Genomic DNA, 24,834 nt, shown 5'->3' on the forward strand with positions numbered 1-24,834 from the left:
ACTGTTCCTCAGCAGGTGCTTGATACACAGACACAGCCAGCTGAAATCAGAGGGCAAACCAGGCAGTGATCATAAAGGAAGCGATCGGGCTGGAAAGTATTTAAAACTGCTTTAAATAACAGCAGGAGCTCCTGCTTTGGCTGGTACAGTGCTGAGGTGTCTGGTTGCCCGCAGACACGTGAAGCAGAGAGGTGCCATTGCAGGTGGGTAGCCAGGGAGCAGAGCCTGGAGCAGCCTGCATGCTCTGCCAGGAAGCTTTCCTTGGGAAAGGGGAGTTCTACTTCAATTAGATTCTTGGTTTTCAACTCTTGGTCTAGAGCTTCTCAGAAACTAGACTTTGAGAAGAGAAGGAAAATAAGAGTATTTCATAGAATCATAGAATCATAGAATTGCTAAGGTTGGAAAAGACCCACAGGATCATCCAGTCCAACCATTCGCCCTTCACCAATGGTTCTCGCTAAACCATGTCCCTCAACACAACATCCAAACGCTCTTTGAACACCACCAGGGTCGGTGACTCCACCACCTCTCTGCGCAGCCCATTCCAGTGCCTGACCACCCTTTCAGAGAAGTAGTATTTCCTAACATCAAGTCTGAACCTTCCCTGGCGCAGTTTGAAGCCATTCCCTCTCGTCCTATCACTAGTCACATGAGAGAAGAGGCTGACCCCCAGCTCACTACAACCTCCCTTCAGGTAGTTATAGAGAGCAATAAGGTCTCCCCTGAGCCTCCTCTTCTCTAGACTGAACAATCCCAGCTCCTTCAGCCGCTCTTCATAAGGCCTGTGCTCCAGACCCCTCACCAGCTTTGTTGCCCTCCTCTGGACAGAAGGATTTCCTGGATTTCCTAGCAGTTCACTTCAGATTCAGTGGTTTGGTGGAATATTCGGTTTAGAGCATAAGGTACCGTGGTGTCTGAGAAGTAATATTGTTAGTACCTGCAAATTCATATTAAAAAAAATGTGTGTTTGTGTCTGCGATTCCGTTTGGGACTCCAAAGCCCTCTCAAAATGAGAACTCAGCTCAGGGCTGTGGCTGTGTTTGCTGCTGTCTGCGCAGAGGTGTTGGCTAAGGCTTCCTCTGTGCGGAGAGCCAGTTCACTTCAGCTCCTTCTGGTGCCCCATGTGAGGAGGTTAAACAAAAACACAATAAAACTCTGGGCCAAACATTTTTCACTGCAGCCCAGACAGACGTTTCATTCATAGTAATTTCTTTATTTGTGTCATAAATCCTTCTTCTTCTTGTGCTCCTCAAGGAGATTAAAATGAAGGGCATCACCTCTGCCATCGAGGCCTAGACCCCCGAGGCCCTGCGATGGTTTCACTGCTTCCGCATGCTCTCCCACCCACCGCTTATTTGACGTCTGATCCTTTTAATTGTGCAGACAGCCTTTACCTTTTCAGCTTCTACAGCGGACCACATGCTGCAGTCTTAGTTTGTGACCACAAATAATAATGCCTTTTTCCTATTTTCCAGTTTCAGAGGCTCAGTAGCAGACGGCGTGGGTAGGGAAAGGAAGGAGAAAGGCAGGGTAGGCTCAGTAATAACAGCGGGAAGGCAACAATAATGCATAAAACTATTAATAAAATTTGCTATTGTTTCTCAGAGCATGACACAATCTGGCATGCTGCTTACTATGCTAGCTTCTGGGAATGGGAAGCTGTGAAAAAGCCCAGTGTTTGTATTTTAAATATGATTTATTTGTTTATTTTTTTGTTTACTTATTGATTGATTTGTTTAATGATTTATTTCTTTTGGCCATCAAAGCTGCGTAGCAATTTTCTTCCCAAAGACTTAAAAACAGAAAGTAAATAAAAAACAATCTGGATTTTTTATATTGAAATCTCATATAGGTTTTCACCAGTGCTAGGATTTCAGGGGGAGGGGGAAGTTGCTTGTTTTCATTCTCAGAAGCAGCGGGCTCCTCAGAGCAAAGGATGGCAGGTTCACATGAGCAACAGAAAAAGGCGTTAAGAGCTTGCATCCTCTTCCTATGGTTATGTTTATGAGATTTTAAGGAATTGGTGCAGTTTCTAGCATAACACTTGTTCATGAAACTAATAATAGGAATGTCAGATTCTTTTGGAGTGGCTTCAGTTCCTTTCCTTCATAGCACTCCCGTGTCTGAGATAAGGACAGTGTAAAATAGGGAGAGTGAAAACTTGTTGGGTGACACTGTGACATCCTAGCTGTGTCATACCACGCAGGTGCATGAAAGGTGCACAGTCTCACCAGTTCATTCTCTGGCCCTCTGATCTTCCAAAACCTGTATAAATCAAGGATGTTGGGACCATACGCCAAATAACTGATAATGGGTGCTTCCTTGCCCCATTATTTCCTTTCCCTGCCAAGAATGGTGAGCGGAGTTATCCTAACAATCTTTTGAGTCCCACTGAGCAGGAGGTGAGAAGGGTGCAGAGCTGAGAGCAGCAGCACAGCAACACTTTTGTGTCCCACCACGTCCCCTCCCCTCACTGGAGATCCACATCCATGTCTGTGCTGCCATGCACCCAGTCTTTCCTAATCCATCTTTCTGGCACACCGATCTATCTACTGTCTGGGCAGCAGATGTTTTTGTCTAAATCCACAAAGCCAGCACGTAAGGGCCTGAGTGAAGGGGTTACTTTTTCCATAACAACTTCCAGCGACTGTCGAGCCATCCCTGCCTCCCAGCTCATGGTGAGCCTTTTGTGGCTGGGGACGGAGAGGCTCCTGGGAAGTCCGGCTGTTCTCTGGCTCTCATGCTGGGGCCCTACAAAGAGGCTGCCTGCACGCCGCGGTGCCTGCTCGGCACCTTCCCAGCCAGGAGGGTAAAGCCGCTTGGAAACCATCTTTTCTCATCCTGCTGCCCATCTGCCTGGGAAGCTGATTGACAGCTGAAGGGTGAAGGGCCAGAGGCCGTGCTAATTGTCTGAGGCCCTTGCTCAAACATGGATGGAGAAAGAGGGGGTCCCTGCGGGTGAGGGAAGAATGGGAACCTTTGTGAGGCCTGACACAGTAAATGCCACCTTTGTGAAGATTTAGACTTGCTGAGGTCGGTTTTTAACAACTTGGGATGCTCTGGTCTTTTCCTCTTCCCTTTGTCTCCAAAGGCTCCTCTTCCTCCTTTATTTCTGCCTCATGAACGAGCATTGTTTCAGTCAGGCTCGAATCCCTTTTCAATGGCTTAGCCAAAGAAAGACGAGTCCCACCCTGCTCAACAAGCCTCTTTTTGGGGATGCTGGAGTTTTTTTCTTTTCCTCTTCCTTGTCTCACACGCTGTAAAGAATGCCTCTTAGTATTCTCAGGGGAGCAGGAACATTTGCATATTAATTTAATTGTGTGTGTTCATGCAAAACTACTCAACTCACAGCAAACTAGCCACAGTTATTAAAATTAATTTGCAAAGGAAGGGAGCTATTGTTTTCGAGAGCGGGGCTGTCAAAGCTTGTGTTTTTCCGTGTGCTGAGCACCTTCCTATTTGTTTACTGCCTTCACCGGCGATAGAGAATAGCTGGAGAAACACAACACAGGTTCCTTGGAGAAATCGGAGAGGCAAGAGAAGGGGGAAAGTCGGTGTTTTTCAGTCACTCCCAGGCCAGGTTTCCTCTCTGTGATTTAGACCTCCCTGGTACTTGCTAAGAGAGAAAGCCTGCCCAACCCGGCCTCTAACAGTGTAGAACAAACCCAGCTCAGCTGCACCAGTGTGTTTCCATTGAGCTCCTTCCAGTGCTATTGGGCATATTTCCATCTGGCTTGAGCACGTCTCTCAAAAGAAAACTGCGTAAAGCTTTTCTGCTTGGGGTTGGTGTGTTTGCAAGCGCCAGCGCTGTGTGTGCGTGTGTCTGTGTGTGTGTGTACACCAGAGCCAGGCAGCAAAACACATGCCTTCTGCAGAAGGAGCACCAGGCTGAGGGTGGAGGGGCTGCCTGCTTTCCTCTGAGGAAACTGCCTCTTCTGATCCGCAAGGAAGATGTTTCTCAAGCCTTCACGAGGCTGCTCACTAGAAACATAGTGTTAGGTAGGAGGAACCTTGTGGCATTCCTCTGTGGTTTATATTCATATTCTTGTATTTCTGCCTTCATTTTATAATGCTTTTCGGGATTTAACGTAGATAGATTTTTTTTAGGTCTGTCAACGATCAGCTAGAAGTCAATCTATGTTGCTGTTCTGTACGTGCAAGACTAAATTCTAAATGCTTTCCCATGTTTATACGTGTTGGCACTTTATAAGTGATATTGCAGGAGTGGCTACCAGCACACAGATGGATGCACAGAGCAGCAGAAGGTTTTCTGAAAAATTTGACAGTTCCATACATAATCCATGGACGTGCCATGACCTGGGACTGGTCTTAAAATGTATTATCAGAACTATCACCAGCACAATATCTGAGGTAATTTAGCTTCCCGCCATGCACAGAACTGTAATACACGGTGCTTTTGCCACATTGCTTTTGCAACATTTGCTCTTGTGTCATTGGTAATAAAACTGTCAGAGTGACCTTGGGGAGGTAATGGCTGCTCATTGATTTGGATTTAAAGCTTCCATGGTGTTTTACCCACTGTGTGATATTTGTTAAAGGAAAAAAAAAAAAAAAAAAAAAAAAAAAAAGCTTGTTTCCTTGGTCATATAGAGGCGTAGAATGTCTGTTAGCTGTGTGACCCTTTGGAAATTCCAGAGACTGAATTTCCTTCTGCTTATGAGCTCCCTGGGAGAGGAACACTCGAGCTGCACGCCCTGAAATCCTGCTCTGAAGCCGGCCTTGTAAAGCATGGGGCTTAGAGTCAGTTTCAGTGAAACTTTGCTTGTTAGGGTGAGATCAGGAAAACTGTGTCTTTTCAACAAGAGCAACAACAAAAGATTTCAGGAAATATCCAGATAATTTGGTTTGTTGTCTTTTCTCCTCTCAAAAGTTAATTTCAGTTGCATATTCTGGATGCTTAAAGAAAAATCTCTTTAGGTAGATGGCTATTTTATACTTTGGAAAATCCATTTACCGATCTGCAGATCTTAAGATAGAGGAAAAATTTGGGTGTGGGTCTGTCAGCCTTGAAGTTACATCACTGAAACACATGGCTCGTGCCCAGCCTTGCACATGTTGTGCCCATTACCAGCCAGATAATCCAGTGGGTAATTCTGACCAGTGCCCACAGGTAAGGAAGTCTCAGCTGTTCTCACTTAGAAAATTTGATTTCGTACACTGTCTCATAGGATGCAAAGGTGTAGTTTTGTCATCTTTTCAATACTGAGAATGAAGTTTTGATTGCCTAGGAGGGAAGGACATGTTTGTTGCTTGGGTATTGGGTTGGCACTGGGCTCCAGAAGCACCGGTGCTGTGCAGGGCTGGGGCTGAAGCAGCCTGGGAGCAATTGCTGAGGACAGGGCTCAGCTGATGCTCCGAGTTCTCAGCACCGGGTTAGGAAATGCAAGTGTCCTTCTAGCAGTTTAGCTGCAGGTCAAGGGGACTGCCTTAGCAGGAAAGGCCCATTTTAATCCACAGTAGTCAAGCTTGCTTCTGCTTAGCTTTAGAGACTGCTGTGCCATTCTTAAACTGTGCGTGGAAAAAATATTTTTCAGAATGGCAAGCTTCATCTTTGCATTCTCCTTCCTGTTGCTGCAGATTTTCCTTGGTGAGAATTTTGTTTCCAACGATCTATGCTTTTCTTCATGTCTAAAAGAAAGAACGAAGAGTTTATGCTTTTGTTTTCAACTGTTTGGGTTTTTTTTCAGCTGAAATGTAGCATTCAAAGGGGTATATGTGACTCTAAGAACACATAGAAGACACTTCTTCATCTGTCCTGACCATACTGGCTTTTAATCCCTTACGTAAGTAATGTACAATGCAATTCTGCTGCTGATTTCTAGCTTGCTGCATATTGCACTCAAGAGCCAGTCCTAGTTGGGTTAATTAATTTGAATTAACTGCAGGGATCCTTTCCATTGATTTCAGTGGATGGAGGATCGTGCTGGTAGTATAATACAAATTGCTGCTTCTTAATTAACCCCTCTACTCTCATCTGATCTCTTCAGGTTACTCTCCAGGTGCATGAAAGAATAGGGACTGAGGGCTCGGTCTCAGGTAGCAATGAATGTCATAAAGAGTGGTTTATTCAGCCAGATTTTCTCTTGCCCTCCAGCCAATTTGGTGCCTGTGTTGTTTTTATTTTTTAATGCAAGTGGATGACTGCAAGAGAAATGGAAAGAGACTTGCTCTGTAGTAGCATGTAGTAACACGGAGGGGAAGCTCAGGACTCCTAGCATAGAGACCTTGAAATCTGTTATTGCTCCCGTTGGGTCAAGTCTGCTGCCAGATCCCATAGTTTTCTTTTCTTCTGCTGCTTTTTAGCAAACTGTAACATTTTACTTTGACCAGCTATGATCTGGGGACCTAGAATAATGGCGAGCAAGGCCAAGTGTTGTTCCAAGAGCAAGCTGCATGTGTCTGACTGAGCAGAGGTGGTCACCTTTCACTGTGATGTACAGGTAGAGAACTTCAGGGGGCTTTTGGAGGTTAAATTGTAGATGCAGAAGATATTGAATAAGCAAACTTGAAGCATGATTGTTATGGTATATGTAAACAGTTTGTCTCCACAATGCTGCCTTTTGAATTGGTAAATTCTCTATTTTAACACGCCAAAAATATAATGCATGCAAAAAAAGAAGTGGAATACTGACATACCACCAGACCCTAGCTGTTGCCATTGCCATCCATGGCAGTCAGGCTACAGACTGACGTGGTTTAAGACCTGCATTGCAGCAGTTGCTGGAATATATATTCTGCAGTTACTGAGAAGTTTTGGAGCCTACGTGTGCTACTTTGAGAGCTACTGTGGGTTTAGATCCTTATAGACATCTCACTTCAATGGGACTCAGGATGCACTGAGGCAGGACAAATCTGTGGGATTTGTTGAACGTTTAGATGTTGCTGTTTCCAGTGGGAACTGTGCTAGGTGGCATTCTTGCAATTTAATCCTTTCGATCCTGAGGCACCCAAATATCTACTTCAGTTTTGAAAATGGTAGTAAGGCTGCAAAGCTTAACGGGGAATGTGGCCATTTATGTCTCACTATTACAACAGAGAACAGCAAAAGCAATGTTGTAGGGTACTTACCGCAGGCTGGTCACTTGTGTGTGTCATGGGAAATGGAGCCAAACTCCTTAGTATGATGTACAGCAGGCACAGTAGCAAGGACTCTTGTGTGCAGAAAAAGTATTTTGAGAAGTATATTTAGCCTGCCCAGCAATAAGGAATCATCGTAAATTACCATAGCCATTTACCTGTGTACTTCTGCAGCCATTCCCTTAAAAGAAATGATACGTTATTGATAACCCCATTTCAGAGAGGAAAAAAAAGAACAACAAAAAACTGATGTCGTGCTCTTTTGTCAATTTGCTTTTTATTTAATGGTGTTTTTGAGAATGGTGTTTTAGAAACCACTGCATGCTTTCAAAGCCATCTTCTGGACATTGCTTCCTCATGACCTATGTATCACAAAGTGAAATTATATTTGTTGGACATCAGAAAGTGAGTGAGTGACTACGGGAGTATCCTCCAGCCTGAGGTCATCTTGGTGTCATCTAAATTATGCATCTCCTTTAAGATAGCATGATGGAGGCACACCATGCGCTAAGTCGGCCAGCATCCCTAACAGGACAGCACTGTGTCCCAGCTGAAGACCTGACCAGTGGGTTATCAGGCTGACGGAGACCACAGATTGTTTGCATGCCAGTTTTTTCCCCAGTGATGCCATTTCTGCACCTCTTTGGTTAGTGCAGGGGATAAAGGAAGGCAAAGAAAGGCAGAAGGATGATTGAAGGAGGAACAGTGGTGTTTCCAGTGAGAACAGAAATCCTATAATGCTCCAGTCGGGGCTGGCAGGACCAGCTCACAGCTTTGCCAAACCGATACCCTCACAGGAACTGTCATATGGGATGTTTATCTGCAAGTTATTTATTTCATACTGCAGTGAAAGGGAAACAGATTCACTGTTCAAAATACTGTGCTAGTCACTGGGAAGCCAAGACATGCTGCTTGGCAAGCATTTTTGTTTTATTTTTCTGCTTTGGAAAAGGGCTCTTTCCTTGGGACAGTGGCGGTTGGGTTATAGCTGTTCAAGCTTTGAACAGCTTTGTTTTTTATTGCCAAAACTGAATAAAATGTAGAATTCTTCCAAATGTGCACCAGCAAAGTTTGAAAGGGTCTTATGTGACTTAAACAAACAAAAAAAAACCTGTAAGAACAATCACTGTAAATCTTTACAACCAAGTATAATTTAAAGCATCTGTAGTAGAAAACAGCCTGAAGTTGGATAAGAAGAGATATCCAAAATTGTTTTCTATTGCATATCAGGAAGGATAACAGCAGAAGCAAATTGGCGGCTCTGAGCATTCGCCCATGCAGAAGTGCGCAGTCTATTCATGCGCCATGTTTTACTCAGTTTAAAAGAAAGTAACATTTTCATCTTGATATTATTAAAAACCTAGACGCCATTAAAAAGGCAGAAGCACTTACAGATTGATCTACTCCTGTGACTGTAACTGAAAAGACAAAATAATATTATATGTAGAAGCCTGCGCTTTTCTTAAGGCCGTAAAATGTTAGAAGATCAGGATTATTAAAAACTTAAAGAAATGACAGCCAAGGAGAGAGAGAGTCAAAACCGTTCCGCACAGAACTGAGTTCAGGACATACATTTTAGCAGTGTCGTGCTAGATGATTCAAGTGCTAAACTAGTAAATGTTAATATAATATTAGGAAATTATAATGATGAATATAGCTGGATACCATCTGGTATTAACTCAGATCCCAGGGCATTTAAAATTCTGATTGTGCAGTTCCTTGTAGGATTACTGGGTTGGAAAGCTGTAGTGAGGAATGTTGTAATTTGTCTGGTGCTAGAATTACTGAGCAGCCAGCCAATGCTGGCTTCTGATGGAAAATATCTTTTTTTTTAATAAATAACAGATTTCAGGGAAAGTGTGGGGTTTTTTTTTGTCATGTTTTGGTTTTTGTTTTTTTTTTTCCTTTCCCCAGAAAATTTGGTTAATGTTGATGTTTTCTGGATGCTGTAGCTCTGTAGCCTCAGTCTCACTTTTCCTTACAATCTAAGTGGTTCTCAAGAAGCCCAGCTCTACCCACCGTGCCCCTCAGCCCCTGCCTGGTGCTGGGTTCTCCTCCACAGCCCCAGGGCTGTGCTGGGCACTGAGGATGTGGCCTTACCCAACCCACAGGCAAGGGTCAGCAGCTGAGAAGCACAGACTGCTTTTCCCAAGGTCAGCTTTCAGGCTTAGGGCTGATTTTTTGTTTCTACTTGCTTTCCATAGCCCCAGTAATCTTTTTACACAGAAAAACAAGGCTTTTTTGTCCCATTCATGTGTGCTCTTTGACTTCACAGGACCAACTGAGGTGTTGGCTATTGTAGGGCATTTAGTCATCATTGTTTGTTAGACTTAAAAGTAATGCTGAGGATAAGGTAAGAGTAGCATATGGTATCACTAAGGGATGGAATGAGCAGAAATCGGAAGTAGAAGCTTGATGAATAAGGATAGCCAAAGTTTAAGTCAAGTAAATTTGTTAAGTTAAGCAGGAATAGCAGAGCAAGAAATGTGCTATGTTTCCATAGGCTGCAAGTCCATAGAAAGAGCTTTCACCTTATTAACATAAACATTGGATTATTTATATACAAAAAACCCTATTATCTTAATCAGAAGAGGTATCCAGTACCTTGAGTACTGCACATATCATCGAGCCTGGTTAGTAAATGTTTCCATATATAGATGTCAGAAATCTCTTTGACATTTAATGTTCTTAAATAAGTTACCTTTTTCCTGTAATCAGCAGCTTTCTGTTAGTGCTTTTGGAAGTACTCCTTGCTCTTGGTGGCTTGTTTTTGTCTTTCTTTTACACTGCTCTTTATTCCATGCTGTAATCTTCATGTTTCTTGCCTGTTGCTGCAACACATGATTTTGCTGTGGCATCTCAGCATTGCATTGATCTTTATTTCACTTACGGCACTGAGTGATTCAGTTTAGAAACAGAAATTGTGTTGCCTTCCCTCAACCTTTTGGGATCCTTTGAGAACTTGTGATTCCACAGCTAATGTCGGGGGTTCCCACCTTCTCACCAGCTGTTGGTTCCCCAGAAATGACTGATCTGAAGAGAACAGGGCAGCTGAGATGCAGAACAGCTCTCTATCTCCTGATGTATAAATGGCTGCTGTTTCCCCAGCTGTCTTAATTAGGCAGACCTGTGTGGTTCAGAAGGCTGATAAGGCTCCTGTGATCCTCTTCTCAGTGCCATTCCCTTCAGGCAAAATGCAGGTGCATCTTGGCTTCAGATTGCTTTGATAAAACATAAAGCTAGGATTTTCAGAAGTAGTATCGACTGCTTTGCTTCTGAGGCACCCAGATGCCTCCTTGGGAGGACCTGAAATTCAGAAGCACAGGCAGAAAAGAAGACATTGTGCCCTTATTCTCCTTCCTTACTCCCTGTATTCAGGGACTTCTGCTACTGCCCTGAGAGAACCTTTTGTTATCTGTCTCTGTGTATGATTTTCAAAAATACTGAGTGGAAGAAGAGAAACCAGGGTGTGCATTGGTGGTGGGGCAGATGCTAAGAAACGTTCCTCTGGGCAGTATTTGTTTGAGTAAAAGGCCCAGATGATCAGAATACTCAAGTTCCCCCAAGCTCCTGTTTTAAGATCTTTCTGTTCTGTCTCTCACAGGACGCAGTCCAACTCTCTCACTGGTTATCCTTATAATTTTTCACTGCACCAGCAAGAGAGTCTGTGGTGAGTCCAGTGCAGACACTCAGCTATTTTCTGCACACCCTGAAACACCCTAGCTGCACACATTGCTTGACTGTGCTGTTTGCTAGCTGCTCAGATGCTGGAGCACCATAGTTCCACCACCTGTGTCTGTGGGTTATCACACTGCCATGGCAATGAGATCGTAGAGCTTTGGAGACGAGGTTCTCAGCTGTTTGATAAATTTCAGCATTTGTTTAAAATCTATTTCACTTAATGACTGGGGATTTTTCCTCAGACACTGGTGTTCAAGGGCATTTAGGCACCTGTCTTTGTTGCTGGGAGGTTTTCTGTACCTTTTAGTGAAGGTAAAGTGACTGTGATTCAGTCTCCCTCCCTTCTTTCTCTCCTGATACCTCTCCACTTTGAATGCTTTTTCTTTCCAACAGAGGAGTGATAAATGGCCCAGAGTGGAGTTTGATGAGGTCAGGAGTTACTGTTGGCTGTAAATCCTTCCTGCTTGTTGGTTCAGCAGCGGTCTCTGGCCTTGGACTTTTATGGCTCTTCCAGTGGAGGAGGGACAGAAGCAAGATGGGCTGTCAGCACACCAGAGTGATTTGCCAGAGGGTTTTATTTGATAGCTTCATTGCGCCTAAAGAAACTCCTCAAAGCTCCAGGAACAGAAGGAAATCCTCTAATCAGGTCTTTGTTTCTAGCTGGAGCTCTCCTCCTTAGGGAGAACAGGCCTGCCTATTGCTCACGGAGCATAACGTTAAGAAGAGATCATCAGAGATCACCATTAGGATGAGCTGATCTCTGAATGCAGACAGCTTAGATGCAGAGAGATGGAGATAACTTGCTGTGTTAACATTTGTAGCTGTGTCTGTCTGAATGAGCAATGTATTTACTTTGGTTGACATCCATGTGTGTGAGGTGAACCTGCGTTACTTTTTGGCATTCTAACAGCCCAATATATAGTACAAACAACAGAGTGTTGGCAGACTATCAACTTGTAAATCCAAGGTAGTTGGTGGCTACCTAAAACCACCTTCACTGTGTTGATTCTGGAAGAAGTGACAAAGGGTAAAGATGTGGGGAACGGTGGACATGGCAAAGGAGAGCTACTCCGACTTACTCCCAGGTACCTGTGCACATAGCAGAGCAGATAAGGAGAAGCAAACGGACAGATAAAAACGTAGCCTGACCTGTGTCCTTTAAAGGTTTCACTGGCTCAGGCAGCGTGCCATTCTTTCTGCATAAAAAAATTCAAATGGAGATGGAAAGGGAACATGCTTCCCTACAATAGTGCAAAATGAGTGTTGCTGCTTCGTGTTATTGAAGCCATTTATTTTTCCCAAACACTACCATCACCAGGTAGGTCAAGAACTTGTATCTGTAGTTGGAGACCTCTTGAGCAGAAAATGAAGCACATTTATTACTGGGTGGAGAATAAGTTTATTCTTCACACATAAATATGTTTAAAACTCAGCAGAACAGAAGATGTTTTTCTAAAAACTTTAGAATTGTAGTATCATTAAGGTAGGAAAAGAGCTGAGTACAGAGAGATAATCACCTCCCTGCTCCTGCTGACAACACTATTTTTGATAGAAGCCAGGATGCCATCAACCTTAGGGTCACCTGGGCACACATTCAGCTGAGCACAGACCAACACCCCCAGGTCCATTTCTTCCAACACAGTCTTCTAGCCACTCTGCCCCAAGGCTGTAGCGGTGCCTGGGGTTCTCGTGGCCAAAATGCAGTACCTGGCTGTTGGTGTTGTTGGACTTCATCCCATTGGCCTCAGCCCAGCCTGTCCAGATCCCTCTGAAGTGCCTTCTACTCCCAGGCAGATTGACACTTCCTGCCAACTTAGTGTCACCTGCAATCTTACTGAGTTTACTTATTGAATTACTTTAGTGAAGAAAAAAATGAAAGTTTACTGGGTAAAGAAAGTTTGTTCAGAAACACTTATATTCTGAAATTAGACAGTTTAATGAAACCAAACGTGCAGCGCCACAATAGAAGATCTATACAAAATGCAGCATTACTCTCCATTTCTCATGCTTTTTTAGCTTTGGTTTTGTTAATACCATTTAGTAAAAATCACAACTCTTCTGGCTGGCTTTCTAGGTTCTGTGATGATATTCTTAATATTCAAGGAGGAGGACAGCCATTAAAGGACTGACATCAAAAATGATGTTTATTTATTTGGATTGCTGGAAGGTGTTGATGTCTTCCGTGTTCTCCGTCTTGTCTCTTTAAACCTGCTGGATCATACAAAAGAACATGAATAGAAGAATTTGCCTCCAGAACTTTTCATTATTAATGATGCTCTATGACTAAATTGGAAATCTGCTACTGTACCCCAAGGGGGTGATTAATTTAGCAGACTAGGAGTTTTGATTAAAAGGGAATGAAATGTCTGACACGTAGTCTATTTATCAGTTATTATAATATTAAAACACTCTAATCATTGTGGTGCCTAAATTAAGGCTTCACAGCCCAAATGTCACTTCACAGTGCTCTTTTAGATCTGGCTGTGTGATACAAGTTTATTATCCGTGGGCACCTGAGAATGTATGAGTATATAGAGATCTTCAATAGGAACAGAGTGGTTTAGTAAGAGCCCTGCTCTTTACCTCTTCTTGTTGAAGAGGACATGAGTGAAGATTTTAAGATGTGATCTGTACTAGTAAGGCACGTGCAAGATGCAGCTTCTCTGATGTCACCAGCAATTATTGCACAGGCTTTCTCAAAACTGGACTGAGCCTACAGACAAAAAAATCTCAGCTAGCATAAGGATCTAAGGCAAAACTAGTTTCTTACAGAAGGCAGGTGTCTTCTGAGATGAAACACTTGCAATAACAATTCTGTGTCTTTAAATTCAAGGTCAGGGCAGGAATCAGCAGCAATCAATCAAGAAAGAAAATCAACAGTTGGTGCCAGCCACGTGCCATTTAAGCAAGCTGCAGAGAAGTCAGAAAGCAGAGCAGCAGGTCATGTGATTCTGTATAAATGCCTAAGAAATAGCTATAAGCCACGGTATTGACTTACCAGACCTACTGAAAGATTCCAGGAGGGGAGAGGGAGGTCATGGGGCACTGTAAGACCAAACAACACAATGTTCATGAAAGATGGAGTCAAGCAGCGGTGGTAGATGGTGCTTAGTGTTAAAGTTTGAAATCAAATCAGATCAGTAGAATAGCCCTGTCAGCAACTCAAGTTTTACACTTAAATAGGAAAAATACTGCATTAGGACTAAATTATCCATTGACTGACCAGGATGGTAACAGTGAGACAGTGACTGTGACATTTTGAGAGAGATCAGAGTGCTTCTGAGGGCAGCAAACACAATAAAGATAAACAATTTCCATGACCCCTTTGTAGCTTGGGTAAATGTCATATCAAGGCCCAATGTCAAGTCTGTTCTTTGAGACCATCAGTGACCACTTCATGGAGCAGTAGTCAAGGAAGCCACAAGAGCAACTTCTAAGAGCCAGGCCAGTGGACTGTGCTTAGTTTATAACATCTTTATCAAAGGTCCACTCTGCTGCAGGGACCATACTGCAGGTAGATTAAGCATTCCTGCAGATACAAGGAAAGCTAAAACTTCCACTGCTGTCACATTTGATTTTAAAATGGAGAAACTAGAAAACCAGTTAAGTCTTACCATGCAACACAGAGACAGTTTAAAGATGGTGATGGAATCCTAGAGCAAATGCATCCTATTTATCAAAAGAGATCACCTTGCAGAAAAAAAAAAAATAAAAAGAAGAAGAAGGAAACTAAGATGGCTAAACAGCAGGAAAAGTATACTACTAAAAGCAAGAATGCATCCTTCAGATAGCTTGGGTCTGACAAATGAGAAAAGTAGAAAGGCTTGTAAACCCAGGCAGATGATAGGGAAAAAGCAATAAGAAAGACTGAAAGAGTTGGAGAAACTTACAGAAAGCACCAAAAAATCCCAGTTAAATCCTGTTTCAAACACATGAGAAGCAGGAAGCTTGCTGGAGTCTGTAGGACCAGTAAGCAGTAACTGTGCTGAAGGAGTATTTAGAAAAATGAGATGTTTCATAATGTTTGCTGTGAAGGATCGTGGGGGGCTCCCACGGTGAGATATCTTTCCTGGCAAATTGATGAAATAGGGCAAGTGTTACCTCCAGTGTGCACTCCTGGCTTATGTCCCGGTACCGGAAGACAAACACCAGTTTAACATCCTATTTTAAGTGTTTCCTGTGAGGTTCCCAGAGCTCCACGGTGGTAAACCTAGTATATGCAATAAATACATTGGCAAAAGCTGTAATAATAATGGAATGAGTGGGAATATCAATAAATATCAGTGACAAAGAGCCATCCGGGGGTTTGCAATGAAAATCATGATATAGTAATCTGTCGGGTAGGACTGGAGGAGTGGATGGGCCAGACTGGTGATATAACTTACTTGGATTTACAAAAAGCATCAAAGAGCTGTTAAGGAATGCAGGTGCCACGCAGTGACAGTGAGGTGCTTCAGAAAAATCAATTAAAATTGGGAAGTAGGAGGTAGAAATAAAAGGTTGAAGCTTCCGCAGTGGAGGAAAGTCACAAGGCTGGTTCTGTAGGGACCTGTGCTCAGGCTGTGGTGTTTGATAGGCTCACAAACAAGGTGGAAAAGCAGGGCTGCAGTCAGATGGTGAAGTTGGATGATGAGCTCAGTTTTTTCAGGGAAATGAGTCAGTTGCAAAATGATCATCTCAAATTGAGAGCCAGGTAAAGGAAGTGCAGATGAAATTCAGTACAGATAAACATAAAGGGTAGTAAATAGGAAGAAACTGTCCCAATATTTTATCACTCAGGAGCAGTGTTTTCTTTTTGATATTGGTAGATAAGTTGAAGCGACTGTCAGTTCAGGCCTTTCAGCAGTGGTCAAAAACTCAAACTGAATGCTGGGAACAGAATAGTCTAAGTTGAAACCACAATTATGCCATATATATTCTAAGTCCAAACAGTACATCCATTGTGACCAGCACATGGTGCCCTGCCCTCTGCCCCTCAGGAAACACATCAGATGTGGAGGAGACATGGAGCAGGATGACCAAAGCAATCTGGATGCACAGTGGCTTTTGTGACAGGGACACCTGAGTAGATTAGGACTTCTCACCCTGGAAAAGAGATAGCTGAAAGGAAGAGATTTGATACAAGTCTATAAAGCCATACATAGCCTGGAGAAAGTGACTGGAAAAAAAAAAAATCTTCTGCAGACTGTTTTGCAGGCAAAGATCTGGTAGGAATCATGTTGAATCTGGTAGGAACAAAGTTGAATATGCCAAGGCTGAGGACTTCCTTGTCACAAAGAAGTTGTGTGGCATGTTACTGTTATAGCTGGAGTTACACAGCTTCAGAAAGCACTCTGAAAATTTGAGGATGAAAAAGAATACATCAAGAATGATTAAAATATAAAGACGTTGCCCTTAGGTCTGGTAAGTGTCCAAGGTAAAAATTAGCCTGGAAGAATATTCTTCCAAGAGCTCGTCCTGGTTTTATGCAGTCTTACAGGCATCTGTGCTGCTCGCTGTACAGTGAGATGCAGGGTGCTGGGCAAGGCAGCTCTTTTGTTGTAAGTAGTAGTGTTACATGTGGCTGGAGAAACATCTCAGGGTTTTCATTTGGGACCTGTGGCCAAATGGGAAGTAGAATGTAGTTGAAATATTCTTTACCTTCTGCAGTACTTAAACAGGTCAGTCCCTTAATGATATTTTGTTTCCATTTTCTTTTACTTCTTCAGGTACTTAAATATTAAGTACTGTGTAATGTGCTATCCATTATTTATGGCAAGTATGCGAGTTGTGCATCCCCTAAGACATCAAGCCATCACTACTGCCCTCAAGATGGGTAAATCAGATTGGTACAGAAGAAAATAGGGGAGTAACATTTAGTGTAAGCCTTTTTTTCTCCTTCTTAGCCCCTATCTGGGGATCGGGGATACAGTGAATGAAAGTGTATTGTGCCAAGTGGAAGGAGGGATTGCACAGAGATCCCATCAGGATGACACGCTGGAAGGTGAGAAGGTGCCTGGAGGGCTTCCTTCTGATCTTAGCCCTGTCCTTTGGGCTGTGGTGACCAGAGTCCTGCCTTGGCATTACCCACCTTCTCCCTGTATCATGGAACAGCACAGTGTTGCTGTCCATGCTGTAATGGCGTACGCTTTTAATCTGTTGGGTGTAAGGTCAATAAGAATACAGATGTTGTGAAGTATTGGATGAACAATACGTATACAGAGAAGTTAGGCTTAGTAAGATTATCGCATTGGAAAAGATAATCATAGATAAATGAAAGCGCTCACCAGTGTTGCAGGCTCACGAGAAACTCCACAAGAAGCAATCTCCAGAAAGAGATCCTTCCCCAATGGCAGTCAGCCCTTAAATGGGATCTAGGAGAGGTGCAGCCTGGCTCCACCCCTTCCAGCCACACAGCTGAATTGCCTTCACCTGTGCTCCTGCTGCTGATTCAGTGCTTGCCTCAGGTGGTCAATCAGAGGTTCAGGCCCTGATTCAACAGTTCCCATACATTGGGCCAAAGGTGCTTGTTGCTCTGCCTCTGCCAACCTCAGCCCTGTGCACCACTGAATTTGAGCCCTTGGCTCTTGGCTGCCCAGCGTTGTGTGAGCATCAGGTGTGACTGTGTGCCCAGTACGGATACACCGAGCTTTCTGGGGTGTTTCTTTTTTGTGGTGGCTCCTCTGAGAAATGTCTGTAGTGCCATAGGATCCAGAGTCCCATGAGAATTAGGGTTTCTCCCAAATACAAAACAGCTCCTCTCCTGCCCCTCTCCTCCGGTTAGCCTGGGAGGGGATCCAGGAGTTGTTTGCTTTGTCCTTCAGAGTACACTGCTCCGCAGAGATACGTCTCTATGAAGACAGGCACAGAAATGAGCACGTTACTGAAAAGAGATCCAGAAATGAAAATAATGGGCAGCTGAAGCTGCCTGCAGATGAGGATGTGTTTTTAAGAGAATCAGGATGCAAAATCCAAGAGGGAAACTTCAGGGATACAGACAGATGTCTTAAGACGCGTTATCAGAGAGAACAGCGCTTTGCAAACAATGCTCGTGAAAATGTGGCAGGGCAGGGGAATGTGCCCTAGGAATTAGCGGCGGATATGGGACAAGGGGGTCTCATCAGTCTCTGTTTTCTGGATCAGTTCTTCTAGCAAAAAATAAAAAAAAATAAAAAATCAGAGATCTGCAGCGGGGTTTTGTTTGTAAATTAGAAAAAAAAAAAAAAACACACAGAAAACTGTCAGAAGATAAACGCTTCCTGAAAAAAAAGAAAGGAAAGCCAACCCCCAGAAAGCCATCCTCCGCACACTGAGCAGGTATCACCTGCCTCCGCTTCCCCCTTCCCCCAGAGGGCAGGCTGGCTCACTGCCCACTGCTGCAGGTGAGGATGTGTGAGCGCTGCCTGGCTGCTCTGCTCCCTCCCTCCTACTCCCCCAGGTCCCTGCAGCTGCTGCTGCACGAGAATAAGGAGGATGTGGCTCTGTATGAGACACCGCCTCAGTACAGTCTTTAGGAGACTCTCTGCAGAGTCCTGCAGTAGTGCACATCCTGAGCAGGCAGTGCTGGTGGGCTCTGCGCTTCCCTCCTTTGTTTGCCCACTCAGGGAAAATATCACAGTTAACTCCATAGTTGGTTCTAAAAAGGATAGAAAGCAGTAATGCGTTGAAACAAATGGCTGATGTTCCCTGTCAGGGTAACAGGGGAACTGTTGCGCACAGAGAGAGCGTCTGTGCGTTATCCAGCCCTGTTCAGTTATCCCTGAACTGAAGCACATCGCTGGACTGTGCCCTGCAGAGATTCCTGGATCTGACAATCTGTTTGTTTTCAGCACGATTTAGCACTGAAAATCAGCAAGTGTGAGCGAGGCACAAAGTGCTCAGCCTTATGGAGGCCTGAGGTTTACCAATGCATGGAAGTGTGGGGAGTTTCTACATTTCTGTGAGAATGCTGCATTCTGTATCATCTTTTTCAGTATCTTTAATTCATTGTTCTGGATGTTGTTTTAGTGACCTGGAGCTTGCCAAGGTGGAAATTGTTAGAGAGAATAAACCCGTCTGTGAGGTAGTGACAGAAATACTGCTGCCTTTTATCCGCTTTTCCTGCTTTGATTTCTCCAGAGCTTACCTGAGCTGTCTCTTGTCCAAGGGATGCTTTTATACCTGTGCCAATAAGTGGTGGAGTGCTCGCGAAGGGCACAGCACAGTGGCAGCCTGGGAGGGAGGCATTGAAAGGCTGCCTTTAACATCGCTGTACCTAGCAAACCCAATTTTCAGCTGTATGTGTCAGCGTGGCAACTCCTCTTGTTCTCAGTCTGCATGCTACAGGGTAATTGAGAATACAGCTTATTGCAGGCTTTTGTTTCTCTTCCAAGATTCGTTCCTTTTCATTCCTTTCTGTGCTGAGTATAATAAACAGAACAGGAGCTGTAGGCAGTTTGGCAGGGGAAACAAGATTCAATAACTAAAAAAAAAAAAAAAAAGGCAGAAAAACAAACAAAAAGCAGGTCAGTAGAGAGATGGAAAGATGCCATTGACAGAGGAGAAGTAGAGGTAGGAGAAGAAACATCCAAGTTGTTTCCTCTGCCCTTCTCAGCCAGTGTGAATGGAGGCTGTGAGTGAAGGAACACCAAGACTTTGCCATTTCCCAGCCAGGCAGGTGGGGCCTTCCTGGTGCTCCCTTACTGCTATCAAATCCACTGACGTCAGCGTGGCCCACAGCAGAGGGTTGCTTGATGGCCCTCACCGCGAGGAGGGAGGCCACTTTCTAGGTGTGGGGTTACAGTGATCCCAGGTGGCCCAATGAATCTGAATATTGCAGCTGGGGCCCTAATTCCATACACAGCCTGCAGAGAGATCTCTTTTCTCTGTTGGACTGGGTTTGGTGAAAAACTGAAAGAAAAATGACTGAAGGAATGAAAGAAATGCACTCTGGTTCTGTTTTCTTCATGTGTGTCAAGCTTTTGTGTGCACAGAAATGCAGATTTATGAGATCTTGAGAAAGCAGCACTTGTATCAGCTCCTTCCTGGGTGTTGAGCATGAAGAATCTAATAACTGTCAGGTTCTCTTGTTGACATAGGGAGGATCACCATTTGGATTTAATCCAAGCGCTAGGTTTTACAGATGAGCCTAAGGCACTGCTAGTGACATATTATCCCATGTCTCATAGTGATATTCCTGTCTTTCCTTTTCTGGACAGGCATAGATGAATCTTGAGGCCGATGTGCTTTAAGAATCCCTGTGTTTCTATGTTTTATGTGGACTGTGCAGCTATGAGTCGGGCAACTAGGAAAGGGGTAAATAGCATTTGCTGCCCTGCTGGGACCCCAGCTCTGCCCCCAGTAGCTGCCAATGGTTTCCCCTGGGGCAGCTGGACAGAAAGTGTACAACGTACCACAAGAACGGGGCGCTTGGGGCTCCTGCCAGGCAAGTCGCCTGAGATAATCCGCTGCCTGCGACCTCATTAAAACAGCCTGATTGGGGCTGCTAATCACATAAATAAAGAATTAAATCATTGCATTAACCTTCTGCAGGGAAACCTGCCCTGGCAACACTGACAGAATTAGATCTATTAATTATTTACAGGGTCATTTGATAGAAATGTATGTAGATGGCAGATTATGAGCATTTGAAGTTAGCCATAAATTATTGCTCTGATAAGAAGTTTTTAATATTTTCTCTTAATGTCCTGAATTAAAAGCCACCTTGCTTTTATCTCTGACAGTAGCATCACGTGTCATTTATTGCAGGTAGATCAGACAAATACAATGACCCAATAACGAGGATTTTCGCACCCCTTTCTTTTTGTGAGGCTCCTTGTTTTGTTAGCAAGTCCCTCTTGTGCAAGCAGGATCTCCATAGCTAAATTTGGGGCCAGTTCCTCACCCGCTGTAACCTCAGAGCTTCCTTGGTGGTAAAGGTGTTCAGAGGACCTGAGCGTTGCCCTGCCATCACTGTGCGGCTAAGCTGGCTCACCACTTATCTCCGGCATTTCCCACTGCTGCAGAGCACTCGGATACTTTCCGCAGTGGCTCTCCGGTGTTAAAAGTATTCAATTTCATTAAATGCTGCGTAGCATTTCCCTTCTATCTAAGGATTGCTTGGAAAAAACGCTCTTGAATCAAATGGGATGATAAGTTCATTGTTTTACTGATTCTACTGGGCTTGCAGGAATGACAATGGCACTAGATAGGCTTGTTTGCTGACCAGAATTTGAATGTGTATCTGCAGCTAGCACACAAAAGATTTGGGCATGTGGAGTGGAGGGAGGGTGGGGAGACTGAAGGGAAGTCTGTCATTATTTATGGAAATATCCAGTATTCATGGAGCCATCTGCTGTGAATGATTCAAGTCTGAGAAGTGTCATAAAATGAGGAAGCATAATGTAAAAAGAAAAAAATAAAATAAAAAACCTGGCATCGCTCAGAAACCTGCACCAGTGAATATGTAACCTCACAATCTCTCTTTTTAAAGATGGTTTGTAAATCCTCTGCCAGATTGAGAGATAAAGATAGATGGTATTTCTCAGGTTTCTCTCCTCAGCCTTCTTGGAGCAATTCATTCCATTTGTTCATTTCCAGCCTTTTAATTATTGATCATGCCTTTTCTTTTTAACTTCCTTACTGTTTGGAGCTATGAGACAAGGAGGTGTTAGAAAAAGGTGTTTGGGAGACTGCTTAGACCTTGAAGCATTGAGAAGGTCTTTATTGTAGCCACCATTTTCTCAGATATCGAAGCATCTGTTCTGTTGCCAGAATTTGCATTAATATTAAGAAATTTTAGTATGAGTGGGACCCTTGTAACGCTCCTCTGGGCCCAGTCTCAGGCAGAGACTGGCCTGCTGTCCTGTTCTGTGTCCCGTCTGATCGTTCCCATGCTTTATTTATTGATTTGATCATGTTCTTCTTTACACAGGCAGTACAGACAGCTAGTGGGGAAACTGAGGCAAGGAAGAAGTAACAGTATGCAGAGCAACACAGCACTCTACTGACAACATTGGGAACAGGCTGTACCTTTCTTGATTATTTCTCTGGGAGCAGACACCTGCTCCAAGTCCTCTTCTTGGGAGCAGCTGGGAATCCCTGTGAAAAGTTCTGTCTTCCTTGCTTCTCTTACTTTGGTTAGGCTTTTAGTGGCATGGCATATTACCAGCAGGTCCTGTGGTGTACTTGCGTGTGTTTGTCTTGCTGTACCTCCTTTCATCTCTATCACTTTGTTCTCTGGCTACTCATGGCATGTGAGAGTAGAAGTTTATCTTCAGCCGTGGTGTTTGCAGTCCATGTAGGCTATGTATTTAGAAATCTCTCTACTACTGCTCTGGCTTTTTAAAGTACTTCCTTGCTGTATCATTTGCCGTTAGTTATGTTGATTTATCTTGAAGCTGTGCAATATTCCTGTTCTCCATACAGGTTTTCTTTCTTCTTCCAGTATTCCAACTCCATGCCTTAAAAATTCCATCCCCAGCCTAGCAAGCACATAAAAATGTGCTGAAGCACCACAGATTTTGATTCTTCCCTCTTCTACAGGCTTTCTTCAGTTCTTGAGGAGCTTGTGGTTACCTTAGCTGCAATGATCTTAGAGGTAGGTTTCACATTTGATGCAAGATGCCTTAACTCCCGCTTCAGGAGACAGCTTTGTTTTCTCAGCATCTCCTTAGCTCGAGAAACAACTCCTTCCTTCCATGCATAATTTGTAAGCTTTCAGCTGTGGGTTTGTTGTTTCTTTTTTCCCCAATCTCTGCAGACAAAATCTGCAGAAAGAGAAGCTGGCTATGGATTACAAAGTTATGGGATAATAACTGTAAGGTGTTAGACAGATCATTTATTCCTTTCCTTTCTTTAATTACATAGGACTTGTTCCAGCTACATTCATGCTGAGTAGGACCTCATTCAGCAAACAGCCTCTCAGTAATCAATATGCCTGCGGGGGAGGAAATACAGTGTGCCAGGTAAGGGAACCTTTGCTTCCTGCCCCAGGTCACTCGATTCTCTCAGCTCCATCAAAAGTTCTGTTTAGTCCAGTAATGAGAAGCTGATTGCACTGAGACATCTGTGAGGTACACAATTGTGCTGTCTGCAGCACATTGAAGAATGGTCCTTTGTTTGCTTGGGACACCAAACCCATTGCAAAAAGCAATATTTGCAGCTAATCACCATAGTGATTTGAATTTTCATTTAGCCTTTGTGCTAATAGAGGCAGCTGGAAAAAGAAAAAAAAATCAGCACAAATAAACACAACTATTAAGTACTCTCAATTCTCAAAACCAGGAGCTGCTGGAAGTAATGCTGATGCCTCCAACTCAAGAAATCTTTTAAATGTGAAATGATATATATGAGGCCAGGAGAGGAACGCATTTTATCTTGTTTGCTTAGACTCCAGAATAGATCTCTGAGTCTCTGGACATAATGATTGCTTAGGCAAGTCAAACACTGTATATCACCTGCTGAGCATCTGATTCATTGGCTCAGTGGATTGAAGCCAATTTTGCCAGCTGGAATCTGTAATATTGACTTCTATGGTGTGATACTGATCTATATTACCCAGAGGAGTTGGCTGAGAGACAAAGAGAGGTTACATCTCCTTTGGGTGACAACTTTCCTGAAGGCCTAGGTGGACAGAATCTGTCTCACAAAGCCTGGTTGTCTTAGAAGTGGTGCGTATGGCTCACTACTATGACATTTCGTTTTTTCCTGGACTTTCAAGCAGGGTAGCAATCAGGAACAACAGCCTCTTTCTCTGCCTCTATCCCTCTGTTTTGAGCTTATGCTTATTGCAGTTCTGGTATGGTTTCTCTGCACGTACCGACTACTACTGTGCAGACCCTTGTGCTGATCTGAGAGAAGGGAGGAGATGACCTAGCTCCAGCTTTCCCCTCTGCCTTGCCAAAGAGGAGACAGATGTCACAAACCACCCTTCTTGCTCTTCAGAGACCCAAGCAAAGCAGTACAACTCATAGCCATGAAGGGGCAGCTGGGGACAGGCAAAGCAAGGCAAGGCCTAGCACTGTGAGTACCAGGACAACCTTGCTGCCCAGCACTGTGAATGTTAGTTACAACATTACAGAACTATTGCTCATCATTATTTCCTAGGTAAGTGACTAGGTTTCACTAAATCTCTACAACTTCGCTATCTTCATGAGAAAAAAAAAATCCACAGGGAAAAAAGGCTAAGCAGAATTTATTGTTGTTCTTTAGTATGATCAAATCTTTTTCCTCTTTTTTTAAGATTTATGACCCTCTATTTAATTGATTCATCAGAAAACTGAAAAAGCTAATTGTGGGTTCATATGCATTTCCATAGGCATGGGCTCATTCCCATGCCAGATGTCAGAAATACGCGATCTGTGAAAATGGAGCCTGGCTTGTGGCAGCCTGCTGCCCAGTCTGATTAACATTGTGACTACAGTTCACCCTGAGCAGGAGCAGAGCTTGGGTTCTGCAGAATTCTAAGGCTAAGGGGTAGGCACAATTAGAAACAGGGAGCTGAACTCTGGTGTCTCAAAGGCTCAGTTTTGCTGTGCTAACACTATATTACTAGGACTAGATATGGGAAAACGATGCAATAGGCAGATTCCTTTACACAGAGGGCCTTGGAGGCTCTCTGCAGTGCTCTACCCAGCCCTTGTAACTGTTGGCAGGGGTAGAAGGGACTTACTTATTAGCTTGAATTCAGGGTCACGCTGGATCCCTCTTTGGGTTGCTTTGACTCTTCTAAATGCTGTTATTCCCCCTAGGTCACACAGTGCCAGATTGCTCATGCAGAACACCATTTCACTTACTGGGTTTTCCAGGGCAGCATCAGAGTTTATTTGGTGTTTTGTGGAAGAGATGCTCGCTAGGTAAGCCCACGAGGCCAGGACCACGTGTTGTCACCTCGTAGCCTCCTCTGCTCATAGGGATTCTTCTCTCTTTAGGGAAGATACATTTTTTGGGTGCTGGTTGAGATTTTACGTTTTCCAAGACAGGGCTCAGCCAACCGTGGCCTGCTTTTATTTTTGTTGTTACTTGCATTATTAGGACACAGCTTGTTTTCCAAGATAACAATGTGGAAAAACAACAGCAGCTTGCCAAACTCCTTCA

The 24,834-nt window shown here is 43.8% G+C and overlaps 2 long non-coding RNA genes across 3 annotated transcripts in view; one reads left to right on the forward strand and one right to left on the reverse strand.

The window, feature by feature from the left end:
* The window catches only part of LOC107051721, a 104,432-nt gene that overhangs the window by 71,016 nt on the left and 8,582 nt on the right, over positions 1-24,834 (forward strand). Inside the window, exon 1 of one of the 2 annotated variants that reach the window (XR_005859581.2) lies at positions 24,455-24,593. The exons of the other annotated variant lie outside the window; for it this stretch is intronic. This is a non-coding gene — a long non-coding RNA (uncharacterized LOC107051721). Of the gene's footprint in view, positions 1-24,454; positions 24,594-24,834 lie in introns of those variants that run through there. 2 annotated transcript variants of the gene reach the window in all.
* LOC107051722 overlaps positions 7,358-24,834 on the reverse strand; it is a 106,790-nt gene continuing 89,313 nt past the window's right edge. Inside the window, exon 6 of the long non-coding RNA XR_003074791.3 lies at positions 7,358-24,662. This is a non-coding gene — a long non-coding RNA (uncharacterized LOC107051722). The remainder of the gene's footprint in view (positions 24,663-24,834) is intronic.

The sequence above is a fragment of the Gallus gallus genome, chromosome 4 (assembly GCF_016699485.2).
Source record: "Gallus gallus isolate bGalGal1 chromosome 4, bGalGal1.mat.broiler.GRCg7b, whole genome shotgun sequence".
Lineage (NCBI taxonomy): Eukaryota > Metazoa > Chordata > Aves > Galliformes > Phasianidae > Gallus > Gallus gallus.